This window comes from Mastigoproctus giganteus, chromosome 8, assembly GCF_048544385.1.
Source record: "Mastigoproctus giganteus isolate SK-2022 chromosome 8, ASM4854438v1, whole genome shotgun sequence".
NCBI lineage: Eukaryota > Metazoa > Arthropoda > Arachnida > Uropygi > Thelyphonidae > Mastigoproctus > Mastigoproctus giganteus.
This window is the reverse complement of record NC_143582.1, coordinates 78,182,006-78,207,800: the sequence shown is the minus strand read 5'-3', so window position 1 is coordinate 78,207,800 and position 25,795 is coordinate 78,182,006. Positions and strand designations below refer to the sequence as shown.

Here is a 25,795-nt window from a genome sequence, read left to right as displayed (position 1 = left end):
CACTCCATCGCCAGAATGCCACCTCTGTGTAAGGCACTGATAAAATCTCGGAGGATATTTTGAGGAAACATCAGTCTAGTTATCAATATTAATAATTTCAATATTTTTGCTGCAAAGGTTTTCAATGCTTAATAAAAAAATCTTGAAATACTTTGGTTTTTTTTTTTAACCTTACATTGTCATAGCTAATTTCAAAAAAATTAACAAAAATTGTTGTCATACGCTGTGATTTCAAATGTTTAGGCGGGATTGTAGTTGCTTTAATCATCATGAAATTGTTTACAACCAGTAATGATTGAGTCTTGCTTCACTGAAAGGATTTTCATATCTGTCCATAGGCGGAAACCTATATTTCTGGTATTCTCTAACTGCGTTACAAACGGAGGTCAAGTAACTATAGACGCTCAACTGAAACGGTAGTCATTCAGAACGGTAGTACACGTGTTTAATTTGACCACGGTTCGAATCCATGCTTTTTTATATAAACTTTAAAAAGATATAGCCTATGATACTCAGTACCGCGCGTGGGCTGAACGCTGAGAAGACAGAAGATAATTGTTGACATTAGATAAGCTCTGTAGATTTTAATTTTCGAGAAATACACGTGAAGGAAGGTTGTTCCAGAGAACCGAAGTAGATAGGCTATTATGAAAAAGAGGTAAAGCTCGTTCTATACGTTTTGAGATGGTCAGTGAATAGAACCTGACTGATCTGATCGCGGCACGTATTCGGATAGGTTTTAAAGAGAGTAGAGTAATTACAGATGTCAATTAAAGAAGAAGGTGCCCGTGGAAGTATCTATCTATTGATAGAAAAAGAATGCAATAGAAACTGTCTGTAAGAGAGTGAAGAGTGTTAGAGACGGGTCATAAATTGTATTATATTTTATTTAATTAAACCTGACTATCCTCGCTTAAATGGAGTTCGAGAAGCTTGAGAGGTTTTGGGGGCACCACCCTAGGATGCGGAAACAATATTTCATAGTAGGATGGATTTGATATTTTTTACAGCATGAGTTTAAGAAAAAAGTAACGTCGTCAGCAAAAAAGAAAGTTCAATTTTTTTTTCATTATTAGCCTGCTTGACTAGGAGGACCTTAACAAAAACATTTCACTCCAATCCTGACTGAAATTAAACACGTAATAACGTTGATTAAGAATGAGTTAACTCATTCTTAATCAATGTTCCCTCAACCTAAGATCGGCTGCTCCAGCCACCACCACTGAAAAAGCCTTTAATAATTTCTCCAATCTCCAAAAGGATTTGAAACCAGATCTCCACAGCCAGTGCCAAATGACTAACTCAGAAAACCGATTATATAGTAATTTATTGTCTTGGCAGATGAAGGAGAAATCACTAAACTTAGGATGGTTTCTTGAATTCTGTAATGAAAGGTGATTTATTTTAGTCTTTATTCTAACAGCAAATGGTAATAACGCTGCATTTTAAAATAATCTTTTATTGTATTTGAACTCTGTTGAAGTAAATTATACGTAAAACACTAATTGTTAGATATTTATACTGCATATTTACAAAAAAAAAAAACACCCACAATCAATACTAATGTTGCAGTCCATCTCAGTCATTAGTTTGACACCTTGCACCACTGACTGAAGGCAGATACCATTTAGTTTAGACAATTCATCAATTGGACTCGAGAAGAATGGCACACTAAGCTTGTTTAGCAACAGTTTTACAGCATGTCGGTTACCTCCAAGCATTGTACTTTGGTGAGCACAGCTTCAACACACACCATCATGAATAGGATGGAAGCATAGTATAGAATGACACCCGGTGTCTCAGTAAATGCTTCGAGATGTTTATATATTAAGTATGGCGAGGACTTGCTCTGCAATTTGGAGTCTGCACAATAGAAGATTGGATTTCAAATTTATCAATCCACTTCACTTGATTCCAATATTTGAATAGCTGACAGTGACTGCGAAGGTGTCAGAAATGTGGAGATGAAATTACACTAGTTAGTAGCTTTGTGGAAGTTGGTTGTGAACCTTCTTGGCAGCTCGATCTGTCCTGTCATTTGGGTCGTTCGTACTTGTTGAAGAATGTGATGTTTATTAATGCTTACCTGAAAGTAATCTACAGATTTTTTTTTTTTTTTTTTAACAATGCAATCTAGATATATTTCTTCGTTGTTATCACACCATTTATATACAGATTTTGTTTGGTGAACCATCTAAGGCTACTCAATGTTGAAGACCAATTCGTTGACTAAAGTGATTAATGGTTACGGCAATCAGAGTATTACATCATGTAGCTAACAGACAATCAGATTAATGATGTACTAAAAAAAGCTTTAAATCAGACAACAAATCAATATTTTACTTTAAAATATTTTAATAATCTGACAACAACGGAAAACAGTGGAAGCATCGAAACAATATAAACCAAGCCCTTGATTACAAAAAAAAAAAAATAACTCCTGAAGGATGAAGGATTATAAGATTTCAGAAATCACATAAGAATGAAAATAACTGCTGCTTTCATATTAACACTAAGCTTTTAAAAGATCATTCCTGAACAGCTATTTGAAGTGGCCAAGTATAATTTTCGCATGAATAGCGAAGGCAAACAATTCACGACTCCAGGCATTAAAAGGTTCCCGGTAGGTATTCCGATATAGTTCTTCCTGCCACATCTCACTGCTGAAAGTCCAATTTAAATGATAATGCGTTCGAGATTACAGAGATTAGCTGCACGTTCGTAGAGATGTCGCCACAAAAATGGGTAATCTGTTTTTATGACAAGTCAGATCCATGATCCGCCTATCTATCTTCTCTCTCACACACACAATACAAAAGCGTGCACACTAGTGAGCACGCTTTCTCGCACGCGCACGCACACACACACACACACACCACCTACTACAACAGAAGCACGCGCCGTGAGACACATATAACCCGATCGGAATATCCATTAATTATGAGTTGATTAATGTAGCACAAGAACTGCAATTTGATTAATGTACTATTCGTGTCCTTTCTTTGCCATTCCTGTAACAGAAGGATGAGGCGAGGATTGCGACTACTGAAATAAGATGATGCCGGATCTCAAAATAAAGTTAACCTAAGCAACTGGATCGACTAATAAACCTAATCTAACATTGTCACCTTTTCCATTTCCAGAAAACTAAAAGGCAGTTGGGAAATATCACACGTCATTCATTAAAACATAGAAAGGATTTTCCTTTAAGTACTTTCATCGGTTTTCCCAACCAAAAATTAATCGAACCAGGCGAAGCAATATACCATCTGGAATAAGTCAAGATTAATGGAAGAAAATGATTGGGGAGGGAGGAAAATGGAAATAACGAATAATGGATTCCCTCTCCCTTTCTTTTTTCCATTTCTATAGATTAAAGAATCGCATAATCTGACATCCAACTCATTACTGATCAGAAGTGAGTATCTTATTTCGCACGGAGTAAGTGTATTCATATATTCAAACCTTATTTTTGTTTTATTATTTCATGATAAAATCTAACTTACAATTTGCCTGATAAAAGCAATGTAAATTTGAGGATTTTAAACCGAAACGGCTTCGGCGCTAGAATGAGGTAAAAATTCCTCCAAGTTAAACAATTCGGTTCGCTTGCATTAAGATGTTTTTATTATAGTCGTGTCGGTCTATAGGGATACCATTTATGATGCCGATGGCGTTGGATGGGAAACTACGCAGCCACGTATGTCTAAGTTAGGCGACCTTGCGAATTCCCTTCGCGATTTCATCTGGTGCGTGATAGGAAACGATGTCTGAAAGATCAGCTGCATCTATTCTGGCTGGTAACAAATTTGCCAGTGTAATAGTATTACTTTACACACATTCCTCTCCAATAAGGTTTTTGGGAAGAATAAGTTGGTTCCTGTAAAATGAAAGGAAGACACACTTCTCCCTTCATTTTAGTTATTAATGTTCTACGTAAGGTCCTTTACTCAATATAAGAACAATACATTTACAACATTCCATAGGCGCCTCTGTAGCCAGGTGGGAAGGAGCAGCAGCAGTCCGTAGCACATGCTTCTTGATTAGACCGGGGTTCGAGCCCGTCACCACCAAATACGGAGGATGCGGGAAGGTCAGGGAATGACCACCGCAAATCCCAGAGCAATATGGCCTTAGTTGCTAATGCTCTTAAAAAAAAAAAAACCAAGTAACAACATTCCATACCATAAATAAATTAGAATCCCTTAGCTGAAAAGATATTAATTGTCATATTATGTTAGACTGATTCTTAACTAAGAATCTAGGAACCAAAATATTTTTCCCAAAACAATTCAGTACATGGGGAAGGAACGTGTTTCAAAGTGTTCTGTTACTCAGCATAAAAGAACGCTTTGGAAACTGTAAGAAAATGGGATTTTATATATATATATATATATATATATCTATATATACACACACACACACTGTGCTGCCACTTTATTAGGTACACTCCTGCTGTGCAAACAAATGGTTTGTCCCAAATCACATGACCACAGTTGTGGATATAAATGCAGCAGAACAACCTTTCTAGCATCATTTAAGCGTACAAACCGTAGCAAGAATGGAGAAAAGGAGTGATCTAACGGACTTCGAACGTGGAATGGTTGTAGTAGGCACAAGACGTGCTGGACAAAGCATCTCTGAAACGGCAGTTCTCCTGAACTTTTCACGCACCACAGTTTCAAAAGTGTATCGAGAATGGTGCAACGAACAGAAAACATCCTCTCAACGGCACCCCCTGTGGAAGAAAATCGCTTGTTGATGAGAGGTCCGAGGAGGATGGCTAGAATTGTGCAAGAAAACAAACGGGCTACAATGTCGCACATCACGTCAGAATACAACCTTGATGCGCAGAACAAAATATCGCAACGGACCACTAGTCGCACTTTGTCGCGAATGAGCTACAACAGCCGACAGCCACATCGCTTACCTTTGTTAGCAATGAGTGCTCTCTTTGTTACCACAAGAGAGCACGCCTCCTGTGGGCACAGCAACACCAATTCTATAGGGATTGGTTTGAAAGACTCGACAGACGCTGTACTTCCTTTAGATGTGGTGCATACATATTACATTCTTGTGGAAATTTATGTGAGAGCGATCTTCGGAAAAAATCATGATTTTCCTATAGGGGTTTCTGATTTATAGCCCTATATGCAGGGCTCCCACTCACAAATTTTAAAAAAAACTTAGATTGCAACTTAAATAAACCCAAAAAAAACCTAGTTTTCATCATATAGTATAGCAACACAAATAAGATAAAACTTACCATGCAAAAATATCTTTTATTTAATTGTAATCAGAATTTTCATCCCATTCAGTTCCCTCCACATTTATTTTTTGAAGTTCTTTCATTTTTTTCAAACGTTCTTCGTATCTTTTATAACAAGTTCCTTGTATGACTTCTTTTACCAATTCTGATTTAGGTTTCCATGTATAGCAATTTTGATTAGATCTATTTATCGCCTGTTTTGCCATTAGTCGATTTTTCACAGTTTCTGGTTTAAGGGAGTTTGTGGCTTTTGTTTTTATATGGTTTACTTGGGAGAAGATTCTTTCTACTCTTGCCGAAGGGTGAGGTAAAATAGCTAGATTGGTCATAAAGTTAGATAAAATCTCATATTTAGAATTATTAAAGCCATCTTTTACATTACGTAACAGGTACCATAACTCAGGGATGGTTTTGTAAGAGAAATCTAAATCTGGATTTAAATGAAATGATCTCCATTCATCATCTAGAAGATCTAGTTTGTCTTCAGAAACAAGGTGAGGGAACTGCATTGCTAAATGGAAAATTGAGGATGGCGAATTGGCACGATCATGTATCACTGCTGGGTCAAGAACATTGAGACTGGCGATAATTCCATCATCATTTAGAGGAAATCTTTTTCTGATTTCCATACAAAGTTCAACAAGAAATTTTAAACAATCATTTTTAAACCTGCTTTCACTGTCACCAAGTGGTGTTGAATTTAATAAGGCCATACAACAGCCTCCCAAATATATTTTATTCAGAGGCTTATGATTTATTGCATTGCTTGGATCAATTTCAACCAGCTTGCACGAAGTAATGACTTCTTCTTTTATGAAAAAACTAAGAATATTTTTATACTCAATTGAAACCATTGAATGAAGTAAGTGCAATCTGAAATGCTCAGATTGAAATTCAATATTCAGGCAGTTTATTTTCTCCAGTACATATCCTAAAAACAACAACATATGCTTAGTTCCTTTGGTGATCATAGTATTGTAAATATTTCCTGCACCATCGATTTTGTCAATTTTTGATTGAGACTGAAAATAAAGAACTAACGCATCCCACTGCTCAATAATAATTTTTATTACATTGCCACGGGATAACCAACGTGTTTGTGCTAATTTGGGGATTTTATGCTTAGCAGTATCTACAACATCTTGAATCATTTTGAACTCGTTTAATCTTTTACTACTACGGGAAAAATGACAAGAGATACCTTTTATAAATATTTCTAGATATGATGGCAGTACCTTGACTGAATGACTAGCACATAATGCAAAAGAATGGCAAACACATGCCATTATAAATACTGATGGTACATACTTTTTTAGCAATGACTGGAACCCACTCTTAGTACCCATCATAGTGGCACAATTATCACTTCCAGAGCCAACGAGATTACTTATTTCAATGTTTTTTTCTATGAAAAGATCTTTTACAGCTTGATAAAGCCCTTCTGAAGTACCATTTTCGACACAAACAGTGTCAAGTAACACATCTACAACATCAATTTTTTGAATATCAAAATATCTAACAAACAACAGCTAGAACTTGCGATAAAGATAAATCTGTACTTTCATCTATTATCATTGAAAACTTGTTGTTTCTGCATATGTTAGAAATGTATATATTTTCATGATAGGCTATGCCATCTTGTATAAGATAAGAGACTTTAGTCGCCTTCATCTGAACTTGTTTTGCAATATTGCTATCATGAAATGCTTTCTTACATGCTTCTATAAGGTGATCACATTGCGCAAATGGAATATTATGCTCAGAAATGAGTGCAGCAATTGTTAACTCTGCCTTTGCTACTTCTTCATTCTCCGTAGGTTTACGTTTTGTGAAGAACGTGTCTAACGTTGAACTTGTCTTAGCAATATCTGCACTTTTTTTTTTTTAACTGTATTTTTCTGCAATAGTAACATCGATTTATTGGCATTCTTTAATTTCATTTCACAACAAATACAGTAAGACGCACCTTTTTCATTACTGTCTTCTTCCAACCAATCCTTTAATTCCGGATCTTCTAACCATTCATTTCTAAAATTTTGAGTATACCACCGTTTACTCATCTTTCTCTGTGGGGAACAAGTTTCAGACATTGTGGGCAATTTGTGGGTATGGCTAATTAGCAATTATCTTATTTAAAATGTTCTATAAAATAAATCACTAATCCATTAACATAAAATAGAAATAGTCATTACAATTTAAATTGATTATATCACTATATGTAGTACACGCATAAATGTAAAAATCACACCAAATAATGCAATAATACCACAAATGATCACGAAAGACTGTGCAGTAAAGACCGCCTTCCGCCTGCTCAATAGACTGTGCATACATGTTAGTAACACGAACATGTATGCTTACATGTATGAACATGTAAGCGTAATTTCATAATGTAGAACCCTGCGAAAACTTTGAAATCCTTTTACATTTGTAGTATTTTGTACAAGCACTTGAGATATTACAAATTATGATCAGTATTGTTAGAATATAAGATTAAGAAAATTGTAAGCTGTTATTAAATGTATTCAATTTTATTGTATTTACAAGAAATAAAAATAAATTTTGACTTAAAATTAAAAATTACCAAAAAAACCCAGATAATGAGATATTTTTGTGAAAAAAACCTATCAACCCAGACGACAATCAAAAAACCCAGATCTGGGTGGAAAAACCCAGGAGTGGGAGCCCTGCCTATATGTATGCTAGTGCACGATAGAATTGTGTTCGGTAGTAGCACTGCGTTGTTGAAAGCAGCTGTGCGGCAGAGCTTGTTTCTTCCAATGGTACAGAGAGACCTCATGGAAAGTTGTATTCATTCCATGATGCTAATCCACATGGTGTCTTTGCTACATTATTTATACTGAGGTTGTACTATGTGAGGAAATCCTCCAGTTAAACGTAATCCTAGAAATACAAACATAATTAATAGCCTTCCTAACAAAGCTACAGTAGGATCTGATTGCTTCCCTCCCCCCTTATTTGCATGAAATTTGTTCCGTATCTATAGTAGACATCCTATCACAAATCTTTCAACGTATACTTAAAACTAGTATCATCCCACCTCTGTGACGAACCTCCTATATGAAAGCCCATACTTAAAATTAGACACCTCAAATTACTCGAGGATTTTCGATCCATCTCGATTAGCAGTTCCCTTATGAAGAACTTTGAAAAATTGATACACCCAGCAATAGTCAAACACTAATTCGCCCTTGTCATCTACATGCAATTCTACAGGAGTGATCCACGACTTCAAATCTCCTAGATACTCTCTTTAGGATAAAAGAGGCTAAACAACAAATCCCAGTTAGATATAATTTTCTTTGATATCAAATCAGCATTTGACAATATATCAATTACTGCTCTTATCATCATCTTTAAAAACTATTTCAGAGTACCTGATCCAGTCTCTGTAGTAGAAAACCTACTTCAAAAGAGACGGCTTGTCATTTCCCATGGAATCTACTTGACAACTGTTCATGTTAGGATAGGTGAATCTCAAGGTGGGGTATTATCATTTACCCTCTTTGCTGCGATGGTGGAAAATAACAAATGGTTGTTATTTTCCACCATCGCAGTTATTTAGCTCCATGTTGATGATTTCAAGCTCTTTGTAACTCGAGGGACCCTCAACATACAGGGGCAATAAACCAGCAAGCAGCAGCACAAATCAAGCATCTAGCTGACTACCTAGAGATGATAGGATTAGAATTTGATCATCGGTCCACATGTCAATCACGAAGCCGCGAAAGGGCAATGATATCCAAGATATCCTGAATGGGAACAGAATACAAAAGCTCTGGTCCCACTCTGATCTGGGTCTTATTTGAGATAAAAACCTCACCTTCCAGGGTGAGGAAGGCGAGATTTTTACCTTCCACAATTACTTCATGTATACTAAGAAAACTTGCGCTGCCTTCTGGGCCATCTGCGAAGAACAAATGGCTGCAAGAACTGGACGCTACAGGGAGAGAGATGCCTCAAACCCATAACCATTGTATGCCTCGAAGATTCGGTCCTCAGCACCGATTTGCTACCAGAACAAATTCATATTCATGGAGTATTGGATCCCATGATGGATGAACCGCAGGGCATGGAAATCCACTCACCATTTCTCGATCCACCTTACAAACCAATTAAAATGCAACGTCTTTGAGGTACGTTCTTTTCATCAAGAAAATGTCCACCCTAGTGAAACTGCTGTTTGGACGAATTGACTTCCCCACTATTGATGAGTTTATTTCGGGACGAAGAACCAGAGAAATTGAACAATCAAAATGGCCCCTCCCTCTCAGAATGACACTCGCGAACCTATCAGTCTAAAGAATATGTTCCCAGGCAATATCCTACAGTTCTTCAACAGCCTTGGAATAAACCAAAGGGAACATATTTAAGAAATTGGTCTAAACCACACAATGAATTAATGTATACACTTCAGGTGTGATGAACTGAAGGACTTAAAACGAACCTGAAGCAATAAAAATATATTAATCACAGGGCACTGTAGGGTGAGTAGATTTTTTTTTTTTTTTTTTTTTTTTGATTTGGTAGTTGTTGGCGCATAGGCTTCTGTGGCCATATTGCACCTCCCAAGGTTTTTGCAGTACTTTGATCCAAGCCCGAGGCGGGAATCGAACCCGCGACCTTTGGGTTGCCGGGCAGGTACTTTACCCACTCGGCCAGCCCGGTCGGCTTAGGGTGAGTAGAGGTCAGGGAGTTAGTACGTCATATGAATTTTTCGATCTTCATGTTTCGTATGCTTCCCCCCCCTCCTCTTCATAAATTTCGGTATAAGCAATCGTGAACTTTTCTTTCTATTTTCAAGGAACGTTCGGTGTTTGCATCCATTCCATCAAACAGAGATCTTGAATTTTAAAAAACACTTCTGCCATTTCCATTGAATTGAACTGCTTCTTGGGTTGCTCCGGTTCATCAACTATTTGTGCGTTCAACTGAGCTAGGTCTTCGGTTGTTAAATCTTCACCTCGTTCATCCACAAGCTCGTCTACATCTTCGTTCTCCAGGACCAGCTGCAACTCCTGGGCTAAGTTCGCAATTTCTCTAGTAACAGAAGACATCAGCTCATCTTTGTTGAAACCTTCGTTGTTAAGCTCAGAATTTTTCTGGAAGACTTTTCAAAACTCCGCTCATACAAGTTGTTGTCAAATCATTCCAGGATCTTGAAATATTGCGTATTCCCTCAAGGATATTAAAGGGATATGGTGTATGTAATTCGCCGAAGAAATAGTGGATGGGACACAGTCCACGTGGCTTAAACGTTGTGGGAGTTTCTCCGAAGTGTTTCAACATACACTGTGCTGCCACTTTATTAGGTACACCTCTGCTGTGCTTCAACACTCTGCTGCCACTTTATTAGGTACGCCCCTGATGCGCACACAAATGGCTTGTCCCACAACGTTGCAAGTCACATGCCCACAGTTGTGGATATAAATGCAGCAGAACAACCTTTCTAGTATCATATAAGCGTACAAGCCGTAGCAAGAATGGGGAAAAGGAATGATCTAACGAACTTCGAACGTGGCATGGTAGTAGGTGCAAGACCTGGACGGACATTTCTGAAACGGCAGTTCTCCTGAACTTTTCACGCACCACAGTTTCAAGGGTGTATCGAGAATGGTGCAACGAACAGAAAACATCCTCTCAATGGCACTCCTGGGGGAAAAAATCGCTTGCTGATCAGAGAGATCAGAGGAAGATGGCTAGAATTGTGCAAAAAAAAAACAGACAGGCCACAATGTCGAACATCAAGTCAGGATACAACCTTGGTGCGCAGAACAAAATATCGCAACGGACCAGTAGTCGCACTTTGTCGCGATGTAGCACATCGCGTACCTTTGTTATCAATGAAGAACAAGAGAGCACGCCTCCTGTGGGTAAAGCAACACCAGCACTGGACTATCGAGGATTGGAAAACAGTTGCTTGGTCTGACGAGTCGAAGTTCCTGGTGCATCATGTTGATGGAAGGCTCAGAATTTAGCGAAAACAACATGAATCCACGGACCGGTCATGTCTGACGACTACTGTGCAAGGTGGTGGGGGCAGTGTTATGGTGTGGGGAATGTTTTCTTGGCACACGTGCATCCGTTCACGTTGACAGTTTATCCTCATTTAGATGGTTACTTCCAGCAGGATAATGTGCCAGTGTACAAAGCCCGAATCACTATAGAATGGTTCCAGGAACATGACAATGACTTTTCTTTGCTGCAATGGGCCGCTCAGTTTTCGGATTTCAATCCGATTGAACATCTTTGGGATGAGATGGAAAGGGCTGTTCGCTGCAGGCCTACAGCTCCGTCGAATCTCAAGAAACTGCGTGACATACTCATGCCTGCATGGTACTCCATTCCTACACGTTTTCAGCATCTTGTTCAATCCATGCCTAGACGAAATCAGGCTGTTTTGAAGGCTAAAGGATGCTCAACACGCTACTAGGTAGGTGTACCTAATAAAGTGGCAGCACAGTGTAGTTCAACTGTCTCAAATACATGTTGTCGAATATTTCTTCAAAAATTTTAAAGCAGAAAATGAAATGTATTTACCTAGATTCTAGTTACGCCGTAGGTTATTATCGAACATAGTTTGTATGGGAACGAAAATAAAAACTTATATTTATTGTTCCTTCATTCGACTACACTCTTAAAAATTATATAGAACTGTCTCTATGACTTTACCAAAAAAAAAAAAAAACTTACGTAAGTCTCGGACTAACTGTGTGTGTGTGTATATATATATATATATTTTTTTTTTTAAATTAAATTAAATAAAACATAAGCCAGTAGTATGGCAAAAACTGTAGAGCGAAAATTAACATAAAAATAACCAAATAAACAAATGAACGAAAAAGAATAGTAAAAGTTAGACATAAATAATAGCCCAGAAACCCCTATATAATTTCGAACTTTAAATCCAATTAACATGACGTATACAGGGTGTTTCAGTTAAACGTTTCAGAACTTTTAAGAGGGGTAGGGTACATCCTGACAACTCGAAATCATATAGCAATGTGGGGTCGGAAATGCTTTCCTGAAGCGGTGTTGTACACAGAAGCACCATAAAGAAAAGAGACCGTAAGTGAGAAATCGTTTTAATAATACATGAAAAGAAGCAAAAGGTACATGGATTAAAGTAAGTGTTCGAAGTTTCTTCCACGGGCTACAATGCACGCCTCACATCTCCGACGCATGGACATCCGAACATTCTGGAATACTCCAGGTGAATTTCGAATTTCTTCGGCAGCTACTGCGATTCTTGCAACCAGCTCCTCAGCATTGTCAACAGGGGTGTCATAAACTAGCGATTTCATACCCCAGAAATAAAAATCAAGACATGATAGGTCGGGTGACCGAGCAGGCCAACGCACGGGACCACCACGTCCCGTGCGTTGGCCTGCGAGATCACCTCATCGGACCTTACCTGTTACCGTGTCGTCTAACCGGACCTATCTACTTGATCTTTCTGCAGCAAGTATTGCCACAACTTTTGAGAGATGAACAGATTTCTGCATCGACGCAACAGACAATGTGGCTCCAACACGATGGAGCCCCTGCCCATTATAGCGGAGATGTTCGTAACTACCTGGATGTCACATTTGGTCAACAGTGGATCGGACGTGGTAGTCCCGTGCGTTGGCCTGCTCGGTCACCCGACCTATCATGTCTTGATTTTTATTTCTGGGGTCATATGAAATCGCTAGTTTATGACACCCCTGTTGACAATGCTGAGGAGCTGGTTGCAAGAATCGCAGTAGCTGCCGAAGAAATTCGAAATTCGCCTGGAGTATTCCAGAATGTTCGGATGTCCATGCGTCGGAGATGTGAGGCGTGCATTGTAGCCCGTGGAAGAAACTTCGAACACTTACTTTAACCCATGTACCTTTTGCTTCTTTTCATGTATTATTAAAACGATTTCTCACTTACGGTCTCTTTTCTTTTTATGGTGCTTCTGTGTACAACACCGCTTCAGGAAAGCATTTCCGACCCCACATTGCTATATGATTTCGAGTTGTCAGGATGTACCCTACCCCTCTTAGAAGTTCTGAAACGTTTAACTGAAACACCCTGTATAAAATTTAGAATAATGCCAATTACATGTTAATTTAGCGGTACCCCCCCCCCCAAGAGGTACCAGTTCCAAAATACGTGAAATATCACCAAAAAAAAAGAAAGGCTTATGTTTTATTTTATTTAATTTAAAATATATTTCGGCTTCATATGGAGGAATTGCAAGTCGCTGCCTCTAATGAATGCTCAATTAATTATTTATTTTATTATAATGTAACTTTTGTCAATATTTAATGGTACCATATATATATAGCCTCTAGCCTGCAGTATGTTTAGGAGTGAACCAATACGGTAATAAAGCAGATTTTAATAATAATACCATTATGTAGTTGAAGCGTTTACGATTAGTGTAATCAGAGATCCAGTGGGGATCTCTAATTACACTAATTGTATTGTATTCCCGCTTGATTTCTTTTTTTAATCATCCCTGCTTTTGTTATGACTACAGCGTTGTGTACAATCGATTGTATTTTGGCTCACAGAGTGGTCCAATTACGGTAATGACCTGCGGAAGTCAAAGTTTGACTGGACAATACTTCTCACAAAATACAGTATATTCTTTTAGCAGTTTCAGATCATGGACTCCAACAAGTTCTCGTTTAGCTCCTCACAACCTACTTCTTTTATCTTGAAATTATGGGAAAAAAGGAAGGTGGTCATTTCAAACAACTAACAAGGTGTGTTGTTTGTTATTTAGAAGCATTAGCAACTAAGGCCATATTGCTCCGGGAATATGCGTTGGTCATTTCCTGAAGCAATTCAGCTGATCCTGAGTACATACTCGACAAAGAGAAATCGGATTCGGTGCTGTTTACCCAATATGAGTTGATTGCCATCTCCAAAGATAAAGCCAAACTTCCTGAGTCGAGACTAAAGCAAAAACGCTTGGTTAACAAGAACATCAAAGTATCTCAGTACCGAAAAAAGAAGCCAAGTTCTGACAACATACTTTAGAGTAAAAGACCCGCACTGCTACTGTCATGATATAAGTGAAGTTCAGGGAAATGTTACAAGTACACACTACATCTGAATGGCAACTCTTCAGGGCGAAGTTTGAAAGCTTTTCTCTTGAATAACAGGAACTTAAGGGCACCCTGCCACACTGCCCATCTAAAGGAGACAAGAGGACACTACTACCGTCAGAAACTCAATACAGCACTCATCAATGGAATACCTGCACTGACCTCAAAGTCACTGATGTATTAATGGCATACAAGGAGTATTCACCAAAATTGTTGTTTCCCTGGACAGCAGTTCTACCGCAGACACATACGTCAGGCGTAAGTGGCCTCGAAGAAACAGACAGGAGCCAGGAACGAGCATGCAGTATGTTCCATTGGTGAATCCAATGAATATTTTCCTTCTATCTCTCTCTCCACATTAAATTTGGCCCAACTGCCAGTTTTGTGAAAGCCAAGGTATCAAGAATTCAAGAGGATTTCTTTACTTCAATTAGAAATTTCCTAAGGTCATTGTCGTGAAAATGAAAGAAGGAATCTTTGCATAGCCTCATATCAGAGAACTTATGCACAATGAAACTCTGAAATGCCTCCATGTATTAGAATTAAAAGCATGGCAGGCTACTGCAGTGGTGTCTAACCTTTTCCCGTACAGGGGCGATATTCGAAAAAATTAAAAGTTAGGATTTCTTTAGTGTGTTACATTTTCCATATCTTGTATGTAAAAGTAAAATTGAAAATATTCGAAACTTTTATTAAGTACAATACACAATTACATTTACTGAACAAGGCATTTAATGAGAATTTTTTTGATAATTAACAAAATTTAAAATGCTGTTTTAGTTCACTTTCCTCGCGGGCCATAGGTTGGATACCTTTGTGAATCAACTGTAAGCTCTCCGCTCGAGAATTATAAAAGTGATTATCTTTTACCTCGACAAATAATAATGTTGTTTGGCGGAAGTGCGTTATCCACATTTTTCCGTAAATTTTCCCTATCTCTGTTTACACGGTCACAGTACCTGAATATCAGAATAACTGAATATCAGTACCTGAATATCGCCGGCCCAACCAGCGCTTCGTTGATGACAAAAACAGTTTCTTAAATTTGTAGGCCCACCGCTGACCCGCTTCGATCCATCAAAATATATCGATTCGTGGCTGCTTCAGAAACGTCATTCAGCAACCGACACACAAAGAGGAAGAAAAGAAGTCGGCATAGGACAGGGGTCGGTAACCTGCGGCTCGCGAGCCGCATGCAGCACACGTAACTGCGATTCTTTAACTTTACAGCTCACATGAAGCACAACTTGAAATGGAGTTAAAGGACTTAAAAATCAAGGACATGTGGAGGCAAGACTAAAATGCCTTAAAACTGAAATTGAGGATCTGGCGTGGGTTAGCTCCTTCTCTGCTAGAGGACACTGCCCTGACAACTTGCTAATCCTTTAAGGGTAGGAACACCGCTGGCACCATCTGGTGCGGGACTGCTGGCACTCAGAGTGCGAGGACTTAAAAATCAAGGACATGTGGAGGCAAGACTAAAATGCCCTAAAACTGAAATTGAGGATTTCGAAAGGCTGCCTTTCTTAAAAAAGCTGCCCTTGCCATTCTACACAAACGGACGGCGAAAGATGAGTTTAAAATGCAGAACGAATTGTGTTCGATGGTGTAGGTTCGTGGTGTAGCTTACCGGACCCATATATAAATTTAAAATAACTAAATGGTGGTGGTACTCACTGAGAATAAGTAACAATTCTCTATTAGTGAAGTGTTACTTATTCGAGGTAATGCAATATCATGCCAACTCGTCGTGAAGTTAGAGCACAATATGAGAAAGAGCAAATGATGCCTACAACAACTACTTTGTAGTTTCTTAAAAGTTGTCTATGGTGTATCTACACGCCGATGTTATATAAATTTAAAAATATTTGCGTTTGGACTTCTCAGTTTTTGGTTCGGTGTATTTCTGCGAGAAAAATATTTTTGAACATAAACTATAAAATTAAAAATAAATCAAGAAACCGTCGTGTGAACAATGCGAGCATGTTTAATTACGACATACTCGCATGATGATGAGACACTTGCTCAAGAAGTTCATCAGCAAGTCACATTAATTTGTACCTAATTGGATGTTTGTTACGTTTTTTCAGTATTAATAAATAATATTTCAAAATATATATATTTTGTTTTAATAAACACCTTCCCACTCTATTCCATTTCTTAAAAAAAAAAACCCTAGCCTCCTCCCCCCCCCTCCTCCCAGCTTGAGCTGAGGTGCGGCTCATCGGATTCTCTCTCTTTTTTTTTTTAATTAGATCAAAAATGGCTCTTCACTCAAAAAAGATTGCCGACCCCTGGCTTAGGATGTCGAATGAGAACTTAATAAAAATTTGGAATATTCTACAAAAACTTTATTATGAAACTATTTTTACTTATGTTATTATTTTTTTACTTATTTTACTTGTTTTTATATACTTGAATAATAAATTTATGCTTAATAAACTGCGTTAATGTACTTAATCTGTTGCTCTTATTCTAAAAACATTACTACTAAAGTAACAGCATCAGGGAAAAAAAATAATAAATTTTAGAGTACTTTTCATATCCTTTTAATTTTAAATTTTTCCTAATGGCAAAGAATGAGCACCGGCACCTATTTTCTTACAAAACAAGCACTGTGTGTGTGCGCCACACGGGTATATGCGTATATCAGGAGTCGGCAACATGCGGCTCTAACTTTTAGCCCACATGTACGACAAGCTAAGTATTTCCGCGAGCAAATATTTTCGAACATGAACTATAGTAAAAATAAATTAAGAAACCGTCTGAACAACGCAGTCTCTCAGCATGTTTAAAGATGAAAATCACGGCCTAATGTTGAGACTTGCTCAAGACGTTCAGCAGCAAAATTCACATTAATCCGTACCTAACTGGATGTTTGTTACGCTTTTTCAGTATTAATAAATAATATTTCAAAAAATATATATTTTTTTTAATGAAACACCTTTCCAATATTCCATTTCTTAAAAAAGACTGCCCCCCCCCTCATCCCAGCCTAAGCTGAGGTTCGGCTATTCGTTTTTTTTTTTTTTTTAAATCAAAAATGTCTCTTCACTCAAAAAAGGTCGCCGACCCCTACCACATACCCTCAGGATTTCGATTAATAAGCACAGTGCCGACCGGGCTAGCCAGGTGGGTAAAGTGCCTCCTGGCAACCCAAAGGTCGCGGGTTCGAATCCCGCCTCGGGCTTGGATCAGAGTAAAATGTGAAAAACCGATGCGCCAACAACTAAAAAAAAAAATAAATAAATAAGCACAGTATACTCTACACATTCACATAATATACCTTCTGCTAATTTTACGACTACTGCGAAAGACAAACTCTACATTCAACTTTAACAAACACACCGAAAGACATTATGTATCAACTATTTTAACTTGACTGGTTATTTATTCCAACACCGGTCTGATCTCCAACTGTTCTGAAAATACACCAATATTTTTTTTACTACTTGTGATACTAGTGTAGTGATTAACATGAAATTTCTTAATTAATGTCACACTAAATTCGCTCCGTATTGAATGAGAACGATAATAGTTTCAACCATTAAGAGCGAATAGATGAATGGAGAGTGTGTGTGTGTGTTTTGCTGATGCTATATAAGCTTGCTTTCTTGCATAATATGCCCTACTAATGCTAATATTCCCTTTGGAATAAAACAACATAACCATTTATTTTATAACTAAAATATTTCACAAGGATTATTCACATTGGATATGGGCAATTGGCCGTGTTAATTACATCTGAAGATTTCAATAATGATTAAGTAATACAGTAATATAACGTAAGGTTAAAAAAAAAAAAAAAAAAAAAAAGGTGGGAGTCCTGTTTCTATATCAGAAGAGTTTAAAATTAATCATTTTGGTAATGAATAGAATCGCCACCATATTAGGAAGTCAAGCGAGCTTGACCACTCAGCTATGTCGCACCTAAGTTAAAAAATAATAATAACGTAACAGGCAATTCAATTTCTGCATAAATAACACGATGAAGGAAGTAAATACGTATTACTAGTAGAATACTAGTAATACGTACGAGTTATTTTGCAACATTATTGACAACGCCAGAACAGCGAACTATCCTTGGAAGTGCCCAGAAATTTCGAATCACACAAAACACGAAGAATCACTAAGTTATGGAAGCATATGAAAATAATTAGGCCTCTGTGATAAATGATACCTTGCGAATGGTGTGTAATTTAGTTTACTACGCTGGTAGCAAAACTACATTATCCACAGCAAATTTAAATCGACACACGTTCAAATCGTTAAGATACTCTAGTCGCTCGGCCAATATTAAGGACACGAAGCGCAAGTGAACATAAGACGAATTTTTAATGCAATTTAATGTAAGCACATCGTACATAAAGCGAACAACGACATCTTTTGATAAATATTTCGGACCAATTACAATCGAAATCTATCACGTCTGCCAGCTCTACACTATTTCTTATTGTGGGATGCACTTCTGCTTAGTGTTTTAAACATGCCATTCGACATCGACCCAATATTCTGAGCAGAATACTGTCAAGCACGACCTCGCTGCAAATACTCGAATGCTTTGCTTCACAGAGCATTAAACGTATCCGTAAGTGTAAACTTACAACGATACTATAAAAAAAAATAAAAAAAAAAATCGCCACGAAAGCACTTCAATAAAGACTTGGGTTGGTTGCGATGTTCGAAGCACGTAAGCTCACACCGAAACTGCCTTTAAGATCTACTGAAGTATGCCATTAAGGAAATAGAAATTGTACATACCGTTGTGACAGCCAAATCAAATTTTCCCTCACGGTTCATTGGCGAAGAAGGAAATGATCCTCTTATCCTTTGAGCAGTGAATATCAGAGGGCGGCTACAATGGGGCATTTCCGGAAAAGAGGTAAAATCAATTTGAGGAGAAGCTCGTTACCGCGATGAGAAAGTTATTGCAATATTTTTGCTAATCTAGCAAATGGTGAATGCAAACAACTGAAATTTTATTTCATTATTCGGCTTACCAAACGTAGTCCAAACACAGTTTAAAATACAGTATTTCATATGCTGCAAATACAGCACGCGTATCGCTGTTTTTCAGTCCATTCACTTGTTTTCTTTCATTCTCAGGTAAACAAAGTTCATGCTTTCACCTCATTAATAATATTATAAGGCAAAAACTTCGCTAAGCAGTTCAGCAATCAATTTTTAAAACAAAGATGCTTATACTATGTAAACAACATTACCCAAAAGTTACGTGGGCATAACTATTTAGCCCAAAGGTAAGGAAGGCCTGAAGTCGCCGAGTACTCAAACGCATACAGTAATAATAAGAGTTTAGGTTCGAGCCCACATGATTGCTAAATATGATTATCTTCTAGTATTGTCTATCTTGTAAACTCCTCTGATAGCCATCCCGAATAATAATCAAAAATTTGATTATTATAACTTTTTCTCCTTTATGGAATTTTTTTTCCCGACTCGTGACGGGTACTGTTAACCAAGTGCACGGGGTGGTTGGATGTGTCCGGTTACTGTTATCGTTACATCGTAGAATGCTCGCATAAACAAGGTGGACGCCCTCGAAAGACAAATTGGGGACCCATCAGGCTCTCAGCTGCCCACATCAACGCTAGAATTTGCACTTGATCATCACGCAACACAGTGGCAACCTCTAAGGCTGTATTGCACATGTGCCAGAGGAGCTAGTTGTTGTCGGTAACTATTGCCAGGGGAAAGGGAAATATATTGTGCAAAAAGGGTATGTGGAATAGGACAAGGGTATTTCTACCAGGGGCAAAAGCTGATGACGCTGTAGAGCAGATATCATCTTTTCCTGAATGAGGGCACAAAAGGTGATATTGTTGTACAAGTTGGCACTAATGATAAAAGTATGAGATCTGAGGAGTTGTTTAACAAGTAAATAAATTAAAATAATTTTTTTTTGTTTCTGTTTATACTCCGGCACGACAACCAAGTCAGTAGAGTTTACAATAAATCGTCAATACAAATATTTGTCGTATTTAGTAGTCACGGACTTGAACCCGGTCCACTCAAGGAACGCGTGCTATGCACTCTCGCTCCTGACCACTGGGCAACGTCAGGCCTAAATACAGGTCAATGTTTAAAAAAAGGCGCGAGTTATGGATAAATTTGAAAGTGATTGCACTTCTGCCCAGGCAGAAGTGTAATCACTTTCAAATTGCTATACCTTTATCTTCAGACCATAATAATGTTTGTTGCTAAATTAACAATAGTTCAATGATAGGTGGGAGTATATGATGAGAGAATTATCAATCAATTCGGCTCTGGAGATATCGTGCGAGGCTCATGGGTAGAATTTGTTTCAGCATGGTCTGTGCTTGTTAACAGGAGAGACTTCTTCAGGGATGGGATAAACTTAAATAAAAAGGGCGCAAGAATATTTGTTGATGCTATCAAGGCAGTGTTAGGTGGGTAGGAAAACTGCTAGCCTGGGAGAATTCACAGACTGATAGATTAACAGTAGCCGCAGGCAAGAGGTGAAAGTGATTCTTACACTGCTTCTAGTGGAACGAGCAGCAGCCTGGAAAGCAAGGTTTCAAGGACTGCTTGGAGTTCCCATGGAACAAGTAAATACGTGGGATGTGTTAGGGTAACTAAGAGTAAGAACAGGTGCGTGTACACTTGCATGTACAACAATGCAATGCTAGGAGCGTAGTAAATAAATTTGATGAATTTGAAATGCTGGTCAAGACATCAAATGTGGACATTGTTGGGATATCAAAACCGTGTTGTCACACAGAAATAAGGAATGCACAATTTGAATATGGGGAGTACAATGTGTACAGAAAGGATAGGAAGGGAGGAGGGGTTATACTGTTAATGATTCTTACACTGGGGTTGACATGGGTGGGCAGTGCAATGTTGAGTCAGTTTGGTGTGACAAGCACTGGGAAAGCAAAAATGAGGGTAGGAGCGTGTTACAGGCATAATGACGATGATGAGCAAAATGAACAACTGTACAGAGAAATAGAGTGGGCCAGTAAATCGATGTCTTAGTTGCGCAGTAAGACATCTTACTACGCAACTGTGTGATCGGGATTACAAAATATCCGTTAATTTTTATTTTCCTTGCTAATAAACAAAGAACAAAGAAGTTTAAACATCAGATTAAAACAAGATAACTGGTAATGCAGGATCTATCCGCCTCCGGTTAGCCTCTGCAACGCCTTCAAGTAACCCACAAAAGTGACTAGGCCAGATAGGATTGAAATGTCATGAAAAAGGGGGGAAACTTTCATGTGTCAAAAAAGCACCGGATAAACCAGAAGTAAAGTAAACTTGACGCACCAGTTTAGTTTCTAGAAGATTATGGTCAATTATAAGTTGAAACGGGTCATTAACAGAAAGACATTCCACAATGACAAGTAACAGAACGATCGTGCTTCGCAAGCTTAACATATTAAAATAACGCTGGGTCGCATTGAAACGGTTGAAGATGCCATGCTCATACAATTACTTCCTACCTTTATGTTCTGTTGGTAATGTGGGGAAATATTAATCTGATTAATAACTACATTTAATTTCTTGCGAGTTCATAAGGTAGAATACAAGAAACAGCACCGTATTTAGAAGCCACGCGAGCTCGAACCCCAGTCACTCAAAGTGTATACACTTATGTACCCTCGCGCCTGACCAATCGGCTTAAACAACGTTCTGTTTATACTCCACAACGACACAAGGTCAGAGGAGTTTAAAACGGAGTAAGAAAATATTAATCCTAAGTCTCTATTTGTGCTTTATCATTCTTAACCTTTATTCATTTAAAAAATGAATATAATAATTAATAATAATTTAATAATTTAAAAAATGACAGATTGCTCGAAAAACAAATTTAAATGTGGAAAGGGAACGAACGATAGAGAGATTTGAAAGTAATAGAATTCTATCAAGGAAATCTATCGAATAAACGTAGCTAGGGCTACGAGACGTCATTACAGCATACACTGAGAGGTCACTATACACCCTTTCACAAAATGGAGTCCTCCTTCAGTAACAGTATCAAGTGTTCGTACATGCGATATAAAGAAAGTGGGCCGATACGTAGGGATGTATGTGCATAATTCAACGCGAGGACGGAGAAGATGAGAGATTTACGTGACCTTGAATGTAGCATGGTGGTCGGAGCCAGTCTAGCACGTATGAGTATCTTGGAAACTGCTACCGTGCTGGGATTTAAGTACGACACTGTCTCGGGTATCGAAATTGGTCCAATAACCAAATAGGGGCTCACATCTGGTGAGTATGGGCTTGGCACATCCAGGGTCCTGAGCTGGATATCATCATCATTCTTTTTCTTGGTGACTCCCTTCGTCTCTCTCTCTCTCTCTCTCTCTCTCTCTCTCAGGGTAACTTGGGAATTTTTTTTTTTTTTTTTTTTTTTTTGGCTGGTGCACAATGCACCAGCCTCAGGCTTCTTTGCACCATGTAGCTATTAATAATAATAACATATATTTCGGTTTTATATGCCAGGAAGACCACACAGTCAAAGGAATTTATAAGGTAGAATACAAGAAACAGCACCGTATTTAGTAGCCACGAGGGCTCGAACCGCAGTCACTCAAAGTGTGTACACTTATGCATCCTCGCGTCTGACCAATCGGCCTAAACAATGTTCTGTTTATACTCCACAACGACCACCAGGTCAGAGAAGTTTACAACAAATCAGCAATATAATCGTTAACCTTATCTTGCAGTCACGCAGGCTTGAACCACGGTCTACTTAAAAAGCATGTGTTACTGCACTCACGCTCCTGATCACTCGGCTACTTTGGACCTTCCAACCGAAGACTATACTATGGTCAGAAACAGCTCAGTGATTAGAGAAGTCAAGGGAAGTTATCAAAACATAGTATAATAGAACTAGTCAGTCAGTGAAATATAACTGTTGTAACCAAAGAGGCATCTCAGAACATAACTCATACTGTTACGAATGGGGTATAACAGATGACTACAACCGAACCGATTGTGTGTAACCGGTGTTTTTGGTCCCTGAAACTTATCACAGACATTCGTCCAATGCCGGATTAAATCAATAAGCGAAATAAGCACGTGCTTAGGGCACCAAGGGGGCATCAGTTTTTTACCTAACTATCATGCCAACTTTAACTCTTTCACTGCCACACGCTACTTCAGTTGATTTTTTGTAATTGTCCTTACCTGACGTGTTCGACTTTTCTCCGCATATTAAAAAAAGTTTTCTTCCAAAAAAAAAAAAAAAAAAAATCACTCTTGTCATGATACTGGAAAAAAAATCCACTCTTAATTAGTGCATTTATGACAAATTTAAAATAGTGGCTTTCCAGTTTCATTTGTTTTTTTTTTTTAACATTTAACATTTATTCTGTAATTTTCAGACCCAAGACGAAACATATTCAATTAAGTGGTGCAAAAAAATAGAAAACTGCCTAAAAATAAACAACAAAAGGCTTTGGATTTAGTGGACAAGACTGGAAAGCTGACACCCCAACATCAAGATCATCATGATGTTGGCGTGTCGCAGGCTGGCTCAACTGGCACGAGTCTCACTTACTGATTATACTTTGCCCGTAAATTCACTTGATATGTCTAGTGTAAATGTTGAGACAAGTTGCTTTACAAGACTGTCTGAAGTTGAAAAGATTGCTGAAAATGAAAATCTACTGGACCAATGTGAAATGATTCAATTTGAAAAAGATGGAAGTAAATAAAGCGAAAGATACAGGGTTGTTGCGAGATTTTTCTGTTGATGATGTCGCTTATTGAATTGCTTGCGGACACAGTGACAATCAACACCACACTGCGCCACATGACAAATCTTGCCGAACTTTCAAAAGTAGCAAAAAATCACAAAAACATTTCTTTGGGGTAAAGGCCAATGGTGAGCAATACAAGAGAGAGTGGTTATTGAATTCACCATCAAACAGGGTCAGTTTACTGCTTTGTAAACTTTTTTGCTCCTAAATGTTCCTCGTGTTTTGTTGAAAGAAAAAAGTTCAGTGACTGGCGAAATACTAGTGTAATTGCTCATCATGAAAGAAGCACTACTCACCGAGACTCTATACTAACATACTTAACTCGCAGACAAGGTTTGGAAAAACAAATTACCGTATTTCCCCTTGTATAAGACGCACCTTTTTTCGAAAAATTTGGAGTCTAAAAACTGGGTGCGTCTTATACAGTGGTTGTAGATTTTTTTTACTTGCATTTCCTGCTTTTCGCGCTTGTTGTCTTTGCCCTCATTGTTTCGCACTTGTTACCGGTATATTAGGTTACGTTTTGCCACCTTCTGCCCAGAAATGGCTCAGAAACGATTTTCGTACAGTGCTGAATTCAAGTTAAAAGTGATCCGGTTTACAAAAGTGAATGGAAATCGTGCTGCTGAACGTAAGTTTGGTCCTCCTCCAACTGAGAAAACAATCGGAGACTGGCTACGGGAAGAAGAAACCCTACTGAAAACGCCACGGCAGAAGAAGACCATTAGAGGCAAGTCAGCAAAATGGCCTGATTTAGAGAGGGAATTTAAGATATGGATTGAAGAGCAAAGGGCAATTGGAATTCCTGTGTCCACAAAGATGGTTCAGCATGAGGCAAGAAGAATTGCTAATGAAAAAGAAGTTACTGAATTTAAAGGAGGACACAATTGGTGCTTCAGGTTCATGAAACGGAATGGACTAAGCATGCGTACACGCACCAGACTTGCCCAAAAGATGCCTGAAAGCTATGAGCAGAAGGTCCTTGAATTTCATCGTTTCGTCATTCAATGTCGGAAGACATCAGTTTGAGTTGGGACAGATTGCAAATATGTACAAAGTCCCCCTTCAATTTGATGTCCCAAGTAACAGAACTGTTGATAAGAAGGAGTGAAAACTGTAACTGTGAAGACAAGTGGACATGAAAAGAGCCATTATACAGTTGTTCTAGCTTGTTGTGCCGATGGAACTAAGCTGCCTCCTATGCTGATTTTCAAGCGCAAAACAATGCCAAAAGAAGACATTCCTCGAGGAGTGATTGTCCACGTTCATGACAAGGGTTGCATGGATCAGGATGGAATGAAGATCTGGTTTAAGAAAGTTTGGAGCAGGAGACCAGGTGGGCTCTTACACAAACCTGCCCTATTGGTGCTTGATCAGTTCGGGGCACACATAACAAAAAACACAAAGGAGATTGCTGCAGAGCAAAAAACAAAACTTGCCGTCATACCTGGAGGCTTGACATCCTAGCTCCAACCAATTGATGTCAGCATTAACAAACCCTTCAAAGCTGCCATGAGAGACGAATGGAACCAATGGATGAAGTCTTCTGGGGACAATTTGACACCAGCAGGAAGAGTGAAGAAACCAACTATAGGAGAAGTTTGTACCTGGGTGAAAAGATCCTGGGATAATATCAAGATTGAGATCGTTGTCAAGTCATTTAAGAAGTG

The 25,795-nt window shown here is 38.3% G+C and overlaps 1 protein-coding gene across 2 annotated transcripts in view; it reads right to left on the bottom strand.

The window, feature by feature from the left end:
• The window catches only part of LOC150081655 (rap guanine nucleotide exchange factor 2-like), a 900,618-nt gene that overhangs the window by 487,963 nt on the left and 386,860 nt on the right, over nt 1-25,795 (bottom strand). The gene's annotated exons all lie outside the window — the stretch shown is intronic.